At 38.0% G+C, this 13984-nt stretch overlaps 1 protein-coding gene across 37 annotated transcripts in view; it reads right to left on the reverse strand.

The window, feature by feature from the left end:
* The window catches only part of PLEKHA7 (pleckstrin homology domain containing A7), a 130101-nt gene that overhangs the window by 69536 nt on the left and 46581 nt on the right, over nt 1–13984 (reverse strand). Inside the window, exon 1 of one of the 37 annotated variants that reach the window (XM_015864136.3) lies at nt 3512–3772. The exons of the other annotated variants lie outside the window; for them this stretch is intronic. The gene's annotated coding sequence lies outside the window, so the exon portion shown is untranslated. Of the gene's footprint in view, nt 1–3511; nt 3773–13984 lie in introns of those variants that run through there. 37 annotated transcript variants of the gene reach the window in all.

The following is a 13984-nucleotide window of genomic DNA, read 5'->3' on the forward strand; positions in this document are numbered from 1 at the left end:
TGAGAACAAGACATTAAAATAAAACAGAAAGATGACCGTGGAACTGAAAACAATGCAGTGATGGAAGAAATATTTAATTGTTCTTCATGCCTCAAAGTAGTCAATTATGGTACCCAACATCCAACCCAGAAGGAATTTGCAGAAAACAAAGGTGATGGCAATAAAAAGAGCTAATGACTAAAAAGAACTGTGCAAGGAATGTATAAAGAAACACCTTTACTATTTCAGTCTCAAACACAGCTATAGCTAGCAAGCATTCATAAAACTTCTTGGTTGGTTTTGTATGGAATACTAAGGAAGTTTCCTTCACAGCAGCAAACACTGATACACACGGTCGGCAGCAATGCTATCCGGGGACAACATGCATCTTTAAAATCAGCTCTGAATTAGACTCCGCATGAAGCCGCATTGTCCCCCTGGGAAACATTAAAACAACTTCCTTAAACACACGAAGAGTGCTATTACTTATCAAAGCAACTGGAGGAACGAAGCAACCACCACCTTTCACAATAAGCCTGGAAATCAACAGGTAAATATACAAGCCAAAATAAAAATTAGCAAAGGAGATGAAGTCAGGCTCCTTAACTTCATTTCCAAGAGCAAGGCCGCAGCAAAACCCAACAGCCCTCAGCATACCACCATATATAGCGGGCTATCAGCTGCATTCCTCTGGCACCACTTGAGTAGCAAGACACAGTTGCTTGTCTGGTTCTCGTCCTGTAGCTCCACCGTACTGAACCCAAATGAGTGCTCCACTGCCGTCAGTGCCAAGCGGATGCTGATAATGCCTCCAAGAGTGCAATGGTAGCTGCTTTATCGCCAGGGCCTCTGCTAGTGTGGCTGACTATCAGATAAACATGCCCGGGAATAAGACTGAAGCCAAGGGATCTACTGTATTTACGTTAATGAGAAGGGAAAAGTTTCTCACCTGCACAATACAAGACCAGTCAGTGCTCCCAGAAGGCCAGCCTTTTAATACCAGTACTCAGATCCCCATTGCCCTATGCTGTTTCCAGCCACTGGACAGAGCACGTCCCCGCTTGGCCCCACTTAATCAGCTGCTGCCTCTCCTCTGCCCAGAGGACACGCAGGCAGAAGCGAGGCTGAGGAGAGAGGATGAGGCAGTGAGCAAGTTCTCACCTTGCTGCCAGGGCCTGGGGAGAATGGGGAGTGCTGGGCAGGGTTAGAGATTGAAAGAAATTCCATAAACTTTTTTGGATCCTGTATTAACTCCTTTCAATGCCAAGTAAGCCTCCATCAAGCACGTGACTGAAACTTGGCAGCTAGGTAGGTGAAGTAACTCAACGTGAAATGTTTGTTCTTTAGGTAATGATTTAACACCACACACAATGACCGAATGACTTAGAAAACTGCGTATCTTGCACTTGCAGAAAACTTGGTAATCTCTTGATTAAATATTCCTTTGCTACTTAGGAAATTTTAGAGATTTCTTTTCTCCCCTTAAAATGGGAGATTAAAAATAAAGTATTCCAAAGCATGGGTAAGCAGAGCCGCATGCCCCAGGTCAGGTCAGATCAGCAGTGTAGTTAAAGTAATATTGTTCAATGTTTTAAAACAGAAGGAAAAAAAGCACCATAATATATATGAACATTACATGCACATCCATCTGATGAAGTGGCAGTCACAGTGTTTCAGTCACATTCTAATTTACTAATGACAGGAAACAGCTTTTGATAACTGCTTAAACCTAGGTGTGTAATTTAGCACCTCCTATTCTTTTCAGAGCAAGTTTTGCTGCATACATCACATATTCATACAACTAAAGCACAACCAGGCAGTAACACTGCAGGGATTTTCTCTGTAAGTCTTGGGATCTTCCCCTCCTCTCCAAAACTACGGTGAACATTACTGCCATGGAAACCAAAGCTATGAACCATTTCCACCATCTTGGAAGGAGTGCCACACTGTATGAAGCTTACTCTATACATTTTTAATAAGACATAATTAAGTTTCTTTTCACTTTAAAGCACTTGGGTAATAGTACTTGAAAAAGAAATGAAAATCAATCTGTAAGTAGAACAGGAAAGAGTAATAATACTTTAGAATGACTTTTTTTGTAGAATAAATCATCATTAACTCACAGAGTGATTTTGCTCAAAGGTTAAATTCATCCATTTTCCATTATAAAGTTGAAGCAATTTGAATTGAGTGATGACACTGCATCTATTTCAGCCACTGGACCAGGACTTGGGGACGTGTCCCTACACATACAGAGGGTTTTCCCACAAGAAAAGAGAAAGTGACTACATTTGTAAAATCTTCAGGGCAGTAAGCTTTCCTGCATCGGTAACAGATAAAACAAGTTAATGGCTTTGGCACTGCTACATTGGAGTTTGGAAGACTGAGATTCAGATCTTAGTTTTAAAGCAGATTTCTTGCGTGACCTTGCTGAGTAATCCTATTTTTGAAAATTTGCCGTTTCCTTAACATTGAAGACCCAGAAAGTGGGTAGACAAGTGGCTACCGATTTAGAGTCTTTAGCTTTACTTATAATCATAGAATCACCAAGGTTGGAAAAAGATCCTCCAGTCCAATTTTAGTTCACACAAGACTGGCTTATAAATAACTGCACCAAAAAAACAAGTTCAGTCCAAGATGCCACATAATGTGTTTGCTTTTGTGCTACCACATACTGTCACATTACAGCAGTCAACTGCTTTGAAAACAATTTAAGAACCTAAATTAGTCCCATCAATACAGTAAATCAAACTCCTAAAGGGATGAGTGGCAATATTCATTCAACTCAAAGTACGGCATTGTAAAGACAGAAATACAATCTAATACAAAACCAATGACAAATTGCAATTAGAGGAGAGAGAATGTCCTGCTTCTGAATGACAACAATTTATCTCTAGGAAAAATAATTGTTTTCATCTTGTATGATGCAGACAGCACTTCTGTTTTACACCCAACATTCTGGGACTCGCATGTTAAATATTTTATGTCATTACTTTAAGTATCAATATCTCTGAATTGAATTATTTTCAGACAGCTCACAAATTCTGCAAATACCACGAGCATATATTATATTCCTTTGACATTAACAGAGGAGAGGGGTAAGAAGCTGAATTCTTAGGACACAAGGAAAAAAAAGAACCCAAAGTTTTTGGCACTTTGACCTCTCTGGTCCTACATACCTTCCTCTGTTTTCACCTTCATATATTGATATTGACATGAATGCTAATTTTATTTGTATGAGAACTAGAAAATAGACGAAAGTTATTTTGTTGATACATTAGAAAATGAGAATTACAGTTGAGAATTACTGTGGAAAAAAAACCCTACTGCTGGAGTTCTGACTTGGAAATAGCTAAACACACTTTAGGGACAGAAACTAGCAACTTTAAATATTTTGTTGTGAATAGGATGAAAATAAAGAAACACAAGCAATATAACTGATCGACATTCTAAAAGTACCATTTCCGACTAGTCAGCATGCCCTACAGCAAAGGGTAAGAAACATGAAAGAAAAAACGCATCACAATCTCACCTTCTGAGAGTGAACTGAAAGGGATCCACTTTCCTCCACCCAGATTGCAATGCACACTCCTACTTCCATTAAGAATCTAAAGAGAACTTCCTCTTAGCGGATATTCTTAAGAGCTGTTTCACTGAAACCAGATTCCCATGACATAAATATGTCACTATTAACCATCGTTAGTAGCCGAGCTGGAGTACTTCCTGACAACCAGGGATCCGCAGGTTCCCCCAAAGACACAGCACCCCAAGCAGTAACCACACTAGCTGAGTCTCTGTGCCGCAGAGAGCAGCCCACTACACCGCTGACTATCATGGGGCCAGCTCCCTGCACTTCACAAGGAACAGTCATTGGAGGAAACCAAAAATAACCTTGCAGCAGGACCAAGAACCACAGTACAGTTCTTAACACAGTCCTGTCTGGAATCCTACCTGAAGGAAGTAAGAAAGAGTTCGTTATAGTCAGATGACTTTACCCCAGCCACAAAATCACAGATGTAAGAATCTCAGTCCCGCTTTAAGGACATTTCCTGTTACAGCTCAGGGCAGATTCTTAAGCAGAGAGAAGAATCTACATACATGATATGTAACACCAGCTATTTTTGGAAGCAAGGAACCTCCATCTAATGCTAGGTGGCAGTATCAAAATTGCATGTGGGAAGTCAGTTTTCCAACTGCTGCCCAAGAGAAGAAGAAAACACTCAAGGACTTCCTTAACTAATACTTGCATTTGTAATTTACACAATTTGACTTCACTACACACCTGCAGAATTGATATGTCCATATATTTGGTGGGAATTGATAAAAAGGGCACTGAAAACATCTGAAATAGACATTATCACTACTATCACCTTACACAATTATTCTAAGGCTATTACAGAACACAGGCTACCTCAGTCCCTAAGATAAAACATAATTACAGACTTAGATGGCTCTAGACTAGTGTAGCCCTTGTGGAGCTTATTCCTAAAGATGAGGCCCCTATTTTGCTTCTGTTATCTGAATTCCATTCCAGACCAGACTAACAGGAAGTTGCACATCCTTCGATATGAAAGCAGCACTGCAATGCAACCCGCACAATTCACGGGACTTTCCCTAAGGTAAACCATGAGCAGCCAAATTCCAGCACGCAAAACAGTTCTATAGGCATTACAGGGATTGTCCTTGCATCCTAATCCTCTGCAAGTGAGATGTTCTCTTACTCCCTTGGGCTGAAAGTACAGGTTAATCCAGCTCACAAAAGAAATATCCTGTCCTCTTCTTCACACAATAACTAATACTATAACTGCATTATAATCATTTCATTACAATTATATTCACATATACATATAATTACACAACTTTCATAATCAAGAACACTATAAATTCAAGAATAGGAAATTAACTGACCTATAAGATTCCAAATGGAATAGACTCTCTAAAATGAAGATATTCAGAACTGTAGATGTGGAACATGAGCAGCAGCAGTTTCTCTGCAAATTAAATCTCAGTGGTACCAATTAGCAGGAAATAATTAAAATGGGATTCTCAATTCAGTGTTCCCAACATTGCTTCTATTGCAATCCCCATAATCCAACAGACTTTCAAAAACTTTTCACCTTCTATTTCCAGACAGCTTTTATTTGCAGTATTATTTTATAAATGAGATACTCTTATCCACAAACATCGTAATGATGCTGCACATGTCCTGCTTTGGGCTCTCTCACCCCATTCTCCAAGAACTATTCACCTCCAAGCAGGACTTTCCCTTTGCACTGCTTTTAGATCTACCAGTCTGTCACACCACTGAGAACTACAGAAATTCTGAACTAGGAGCAGACAGATGGCACAGATGAATTCCACCTTCAAAAAATGAGCTGAAGGTCACGTCTTTCTTAACTTTTCTTACGAGTATTTTCCACCAGTCCTCATTCACAAGAAACCATCAGGCATATGCCACAGGTTGGCATCAGAACATATAAAGAGAAACAGAACACACTCCCTTAAGTTACAGAACAACATTGCTCTAGCACAGTTTTCCTTCTCTAGCCTGTTTTCTTCCTCTACATCAGAATTACCATTTTTAGATAGCAAGCTGTTTTCCTTCTCTCACATTTTCCTTTTACTAGAAAGGTCACAGTGACCAAAAAGAAAAGTCTGTAATACAGCATCTCAGAATTTCTACCAGGAAATTTCTATAAAAAACAAACTTTAACAGCTGATATTTCTAAAATGTGAAATAGTGCAAGAGGAAAAAATAAAACAAAAAATAAAAAAATATAAATATACAGGTTCTGTAGGGTGCTGAATATTCTGACCACATATGTCAGGTTGTACTTGCAAGGTAATTGGTTCTTCCAATCAAGGCAAGCCAAGGAAAACTAAGTAGACATGATATTTCACACATTTATTAAGAAGAACCACATGAAACAAAAAGACTATACAAAAACACTTGTACAAAAAGATCAGGTGCTTTGAGAGCCAGGTAAATAAATTTCATTTTGTCCTGAAACCCTCTCTGAAAGGTTGCAAACGTTCATGCCACAGCTCTCAGCAGCAATTTCTCACTTTGGAAGCTGCCACTCAGCTGTCCCCATGACAACAAGCCCCTCTTGCTCCCCTATAGAAGAGGGTGGAAATCTTAATTACCGCCATTCATGCTGCCGACACTTCAAGTGAAGCAAAATTCGACTCATTAAAGAAGTAGAAATACCAATTTAAGATTTCAAAAACAATAGTTCTCCCTCAAACATCCTGCTCTTCCCTGCTCCTTTCCAACAGCATGCAAGACCTCAGTCTCGGGGAAAAGTAAATGTAATGCTCGTTTAAGTGACTGGGTTTGGGGTTTTTTGCAGCTTGTTTTTTGTTTGTTTAATAATACTCTACATATTGTTTTGGAAAGAAATCAACCACACTTGAGTGTTGCTGTGTGCTTCCAACAACACTTGAGACCTTGCAAACTCTTAAACTTGGAGATTAGAAAATATCTTTAGGTTCCCTGATAAAAACACATAGGGAAGAACAATCTGTGGTAATTCTTCTCCACACTACTACAATACATAAATTATATATAAATGTTTTTCACCAACAAGCTGGCAAATGCATACAGCTCCATCATCTCATCATCTGCCACTGGTTGTAGCGAATTTGGAACATCTCATTAGATCACAGAGCAAAGGAGTGATTACTACCCTTCTAACATTCACCCACCATATGTACACTACCCTAATCAACAATTACGTATCTGTGAACCGGTAACAGCCTTACTCCCTTGTTTGACCAAATAAATTTTTAAGAAGTCAGCTCATGAAAGAATAAGAAAATCAATGAGAACAAAGTCAAATTTTCCAAGACCTGAAGTTCAGATGAACATTTTGAACACAGACTACAGCCAACATGATGAGATGCAAACCGAAGCAAAGGAATAGAACAAATGTGCAGAGGAATAAAGAGAAGTTACTTATTGTGATATTACAGGGTTGCCTGAGTAGGACATCTAAATTCAATCCAGAAAAGCCTTCCAGTGGAAAAGTACCAGAACAAATATTGAAGAAGGACACTTGGAAATCATTAATACTGAAATATCTCAAGTTTAATGAGGAGAACAAAACAATAATTTCAACACAGAGAGGAAGAGTATTTATTGACCAGTAAGAAGTTTGTATCAATGAAAAGGCAGCATTATGCTGCCTTTTTGATAAAACAATTAGTGGTCTCTTTAAATTAAAAAAGATGACAGGGAACTTAATTTTGGGAGGGACACAAAAATGAGGGTTTGAAGAACTAAAATCTGAACTAAGCATACGGTTTCACTGATGTCACAATACTTCAAAACCCTGACCAAAGTATGCCAAGAAGCCTCAAGACAGCACAGAGATAGCATCCCCAAGCCTTTTTGGAAAGGAAGTGCTCTAAACCACTAATAAATCATTAGAAGGAGAACAAAGACTGAAAAAAATAACAGTACACACTGCTAGGTATGGTTCTTAGAAATAAAAAGAAAATTCTCCTTGTCCCAGTATTTAATTTCTATTAATTGGAGTCCCACTCACCTGGAATTTCTTATCAAGGGCATCGTTTCTACTGCCATCCAGAATTCATTAAGGTACTCAATACAGCAGCACAGGACAAAGTTGACTTGACTACTCTCAGAAAACAGTGCATGTTTTTTTTTCCCCCTAGAAAATGCCCTTATACGTAAAGAGTTGTACTAATAAGTAATTAAAGGTAGTAGGATTGAAAGGCCTTTCTTTCAGCATATTGTTCCAAATCATGACCAAACAATACTGCGTTCCAATGCCTTTCTATAATACACATTTAACAAAGGCAGGTCAGGATCCAAGCGTATTTATGCAATTTTGAAGCTTCTACAGAAAGAACATCCTAAACCATCATACATACAAAATGTTCTGTGTATACCAATTTAAAAAATAAAATCCACAAGTAAATATCAAATCTATGGCACTAATAACCTGTATTTGCTGTGTTTAAACTATCATGCTTTAGAGGTTAAAGATCCAGAGTTGCAGACTCACCAATATCAACTTAAATGAAATTTCCTTGAAAGGACAAATGATTCTGGAGTACTAATGGAATTCTGTAAACCAGCATCTTGAATCTTGACATGTCTGGTAAAGACTGATAATAGTAGAAAAATAGTGCTTGAATACAAGTTTGTACGACATTTTAATGTAATCAATCCTTATCACAAAAGCATATAGTGATACAAGTTGCCAGAATCACTTGAGAAATCCAAGCCTTTCAACAAAGCACAAGAATTTGCTATTTGTCTAAGAGCTGGTTACGGATGGCTGCCATTATCAGGAAGAAATACACATAAGCACAAGTTATTGGTGTTATGCAACACATAATGCAAAGATAGAAGGTTTCACTTCAGCAACTGATAGGACTGGAGAAGTGCAGCACAACACAAAAAGACTGGAATCCAAGTTGGAAATCTTGCATTGTGATAGTGGTTTTAGAGTTATTCGTCGTCTTTAGAAAGTGAATAAAAGTAACAAGATGTACACATATACACGCTTATATTTCTCAGCAGTGTTTTCTTGTTGGTACTAGAACTTACTCCAATGTAAGGCTCAACCGGCATTCCAAATCTGGTGAGAAAATAGTGATCTTAGCTCCAGCAAGATTTACTGTACCTTTAACTAACAGAAAATGAAGCATTCCTGAAAGTCACATGTGAAACAGAGGAGTAAGCTTGCATCCTGCCAACTACTTATTAGCTTAAATCACCGTAAACGCTTTGCTGGCTATCCTCAGCACCTACACCTCTACTTTAATCATATACTACCTACATAATACACAAATGGGATATGAAGAATGATTATCTTACTGTACTCTTTGACCTTCCTCTCTTACAGGAAACAGAGCACATCTACTAGCAATAGCCAATTAAATTGTGTTCTGCATCACTTTTACATTGGAGTCTTTGTATTTTAGTTTTTGATAAAATTACAAAGCGATAGAAGCCATTGTCAACTATTAATATGCAATCATAACATCAAACTAAAAAAACAAACAAAAAAAAACCAAAAACAATCCAGTAAAAGTGATTCTGATTTTATTTATTGAATTATAAAAAGCCCTTGTGTTTGGCAATCCATCACATTCTGTAAATGCTGCAATTTGTGCTGTGCACAGAAGATCTAATTCCTTCTGTTTCAGGAAGACAAACATTGGTTTTACCAATAGAAAGGAGTAACGTCTCAAAAACAATAGCTTCCAAATACCAGTAAAATTAATATCAACCAGACTTCTGACTTCTAGCCCAAGGGGCATGGGAGCTTTTTCAAGCATTATCTGTTTTTCCTTAAAGATCTTAAAAGAAAAGTTCTAATTCACAACAATCAGTACATGTTAGACAAGGCAAGTAGCATAGTAGGAGCAAAATATAAATACTAGATTTAAAAGGGTGAAAATGTTCAGCACGTGTTCTGATTTCAGGGAAAGTAAATTCCGAGTTAAAACTATAACCATTTCTTTAAATATAGCAAATAGAAAAAATGCTACACTTTTAAAGGTGTGCTGTATACTTAACACATCTCACATCTACAGGAGTTCCACACTATTTACACCATGGAATTTTTTGCCTCCAAAGTGTATTCAGACATACTCTCTCCAATGTCCTTATTCACCCACGCAAGTATTTTCAGCTATGCATTCACAATCATAGTTAAAATTCCTTCGCTCTTTACTAATCAAAGGGAAAAAAAAGGAATCCTCAAGAGAGCTCCTCATGACTGCCCTGTGATCACACAGACATCTTCTGTCAGATTGAATTTCCACGTTCATTCATTTGCTGACAGCCTAACTTAGAGACCCTTGTGGGCAATAAACACGACTACCCATACTCTGAAGCACATTTTTACATTGCATCATACATACGCAAGTATGTAATGCGTGATAAAGACTCAAATAAAAAACATTTAAACAAAAAACAAATTATGAAATCATCAGAACAGAAACAAATGAACAAATTAGGTGGGAAAAATGACAGCAGCGGTGTTCAGAATACCCCTTTCATCTTTAGATGCTATTTGCAATATTGCTTCTGCTGTCACCAATTGGCAACATCATTTCATTAGTGAATACTTCCTTAGGCAAACAACAGCATTTACCAGTAATATTTAAGCAAGGGATGTTTTGTGACAGTAACAGTAATGCAAGGCCATGCAGCATCTCTACAGACATCTGTCCCAGGGACTGAAAAGTCACCTTGGTCCTAAAGGCATTTCCTATTTCTCTCTCTGCCCTGTAGTTGTCAAAGAAGATTTCCTCAGATTCCACATACATGAGAATTTCTCAGAAAAGAGCACAACAATAAGTGCAAATGATGAACCTGAGTCCCACCATGGCAACTCTGAATCCAGAATATATCAAGAGCAGAAGGGAAACAATGAATGTCATCTGGAAACAATGATGTTTCGAACTCAAAAGTGGTCCCAGGACTGAGCACCTCTAGCTGCCAAGACACATGTCATCACATGCAAAACTCAGAGCATCACATCTTAATAGAACAGTCCAGGGGTTGTTCTTTCCTTTTTCTTTTTTGAAGGGAAAGTTAAACGCTTATAACATTGCAATAAGACCCACTCTTATGTTCTGTAAGTCCAATTTTTGTAGATTCACATAGGACAATCCACACTATCTGCGTTTGTGTTGCTTTTTCTAGAGTAGTTTTGCTTTCCACTGCCCTGAAAGGGAAGCTTTCTTTTACCATACAAGTCCCACTTCTAAACTTGAAATCTCAAAGCCCTGCTCAATACATGGTGATTCCAGCTGAGCTAAATTGCCAGTATTTCAAATATTATGAACTTTATAAATACATATTGTTTGGACCTGAGATGCATCCTAACACTTACAGATATCCACCTCCAAGTTAGGGGACTTGATTAATAATGCTGACTTCACCAGATGAGTTCTGGCTAGCATTCAAGCTGTCCTTAATAAACTCTATATGACGCAAAGAGAAGCTGAATAAACCATCAGGAATTAAGAAAACACGTGGATAAGCACAACTGAAACAACAATGAGTAAAGAGGCAATAGTTTAAAAATAACAGAGCAGAGAATGGATTTGTGTACAGGGACTATAATTCTTCGGTTAAAGAAATAAAAATAGCAGCACTTAACAGAACTAAGTAGGCAACAGCATTGCTTCAAATATTTATTGCAGTTCCTGGCCTGTATGGGACTGATGTAGAAAAGAATAAAAGCTGTAACTAACTACATACCTGTAACACTTCTAACTTCTAAAAATTCACAGGCATAAATATAATCAACAAAACTATGGGACTAGGCTTATGAGGTTTGAGAAGCAAACTAACTGTAAAATCCAACTTGAAAGAGGCCATACCAGGAATATTGTAATGTATGTCAATATTGATTAACTACATAGTGTGATGGTTCACAAGAAACTTTATAAGTAAACTACCCAAACTCACTGATTTCAAACACTCAACAGCTTAGTTGTGAGGAAAATTTCGATTTAAGACTTGGAAAATTATGACATTTCAGCAACTAAGGTTTCCAGAACAGCTTGTGCTTGAAAAGAAAGGGCTTGTCTTCAGGAGCTTTTAGCATCTGAAATACAGCAAATCACAACCCAGCAGGGGAAGAGTGGGCAGAAAAATAATGAGAGAAAGCACAACCGAGTGAAATCATGGACCCTGGTTCATTGCAATAGGAAAGTTCACATTAGGCAAATCCGCTGCAGATTTGTCTTTCATTCAGCACATAGAAAAAAGGCAGATCTGACAGACAGCAGCAATAAATCCATTAAAAAAATAAAAAAAAAAAAAAAAGCACCCTGCCAGTGAAGGAACATTAAAAACTCTTAGTAGATATTAACAGATCAGTGCAGTCCTTCATTAGTTTGAACAATTCTGAATGAAGATTTTAGGATTTCAAATTGACACAGACCACATATTGAATATTCTACACTTTACAAGATTTGTTATCCACCTATGCTAACACAACGAAGAGAGAAAACAAATATGCTGGTAATCTTTCCGTGTGCATTCTTCTGTGGTCAGAATCTAAACAAAAACCGTATTGCATCTCTCCCCATCCAAAAGCAATACCAACACTCTCCAGACATCCTACAGCAGCTCAAAACAGCCACAGTTAAAGCAGAGAGGTGCCTAGCAGACACACCTGAAAAATCACTCTAATTAAAATGCAGCTGTCCTGAAAGATAATATACGTTCATTTCTCTAATCCTTATACACACAAGTTCTTTTCATTAGCGTGAACAACTTACAATAGAGAAACTCTTGTGACCAGTGTTTCTGGATCTCTGACATCACCTGGAACCCACCTTTCCTTGCATCTTGCCAACAGAAAACAGAGGCACAATTAAAAGACTCCGCAATTATGAGCAATGCTCTTACGTTGCCTTTTATTTTCCTTCTGGCTTCTTTCAAGGCTGTGGAACAAACAGGCTGTAGGAAAATGAAGTGAAACTCTCTGTAGGAGGGCAGGAGGACGGAAAAGGAAATTAGGAAAAACAATTGACTGAGAAAGACAGAAGAATTAACTTTTCAAAACAGTAATAAATGAAATAATTACTCTTACACACAAAGAGTTACAAGTACTGTAAATCGTAGCATATTTCTAGTCTAGAAGTCTTACCTAGCAAACAGCAGACAAATGTAAAACAAATCATTTTACTACAGCCACATATGAACAAACTTAAAGGGAGTAACCTGGCAGGAAACCAGAGTAGGGACAGCACTAATGACACGTCTTAAAGCAAGTAAGACAAGCTTGAACTTGATGCAGTTTATCAGGAGAGCCAAGAAACGGATTTTCTAAAAAGAGCAATGAATTGAAAGCAGGGGGTAAAACATGGATTTCTTACATAGGAATAAGGACAAGAGAGGGAGGAAACAAGCAACAAGAGCACTACGAAGCTAAGGTCACCCAGCACAGCAATAAGGCAGCAACAAGTTTTCAGCAACAACAGGCGTAGCAAAGTGAGGGCACAGTTGGAACTTGAAAGGTAAAAGGGAACAGGAGATAACATTAGACACGGGGAATACAGAACTTACATCGATCGTGACACGATAAGCAAAACATAACAGTAAAACACCTCAGAACCTGCAAGGGAAGAGGATCAACACACAGATGTCCTGAAATGAGACCTTAATTTCTTGCAAAAGGTTCCAGTTTTCCACCTGAAGTCAGTCACATCTGGGAGATGTGTTGGGGAAGCAGGAACAACTTGGAGCATAATTACATCCTGCCCAGGCACCCTGCTACACGAGGACATGCACTCAGCCGCTGCAGTCCTCTTCACTATGATGGTACATATTCAGTAACACTTAGGTGTTACCTACAGTTATGAATAAATGGAACCACTAAGTGAACTGAAAACCTGAGGTAAATTTTAAAAATGTTAGCAGCATCAGCACTATCTGCATTGCAGCCCTGTGACCAGCGGACAGAGGCATCTGCCTGTCAGCAGCACTCACCATCTACTTCAAATAAGCGTCTTTAATTTAAGGTGGCTTTCCTCAGCAAACAAGGAAGTGGTAATCTATTTCTTGCCAAAAAAAATAATGTGTGTGTGTGTGTGTATAAAGAGAATATGTAAGTACTCACTTAAGTGCTCAAATTCACAATTACTTTCTGCAAGAAAAATGTCCTTCAAATGAATCTTAGAACTCATGAAACTGGATTCACAATGTCATTAATCATACCCTGCTTGAAACAACAGCATAGAAAGCGAGACTAAATATAAACTACACATTATTTGAATAGATACTATCTATTTTAACGATTTGTTATAATTCAAATCTCAGCTGACATATCCAAATTTAAGCACAAATCACTATATTGGTTGTAATTTTCCTGTAGTTAATGGTTTTAGAAACAACACTTTTAAGCTACTGCAATGTCTTCATTTCTTCTTTAATAAGAAGTTCTGGATTTGCATAAAGAAGAAACCTGCACATATATGCCTTCGAAATTTTCTCTCACAGGTT

The sequence above is a fragment of the Coturnix japonica genome, chromosome 5, assembly GCF_054131305.1.
Source record: "Coturnix japonica strain WE chromosome 5, WE-NBRP24, whole genome shotgun sequence".
In the NCBI taxonomy this organism is placed as follows: Eukaryota; Metazoa; Chordata; class Aves; order Galliformes; family Phasianidae; genus Coturnix; species Coturnix japonica.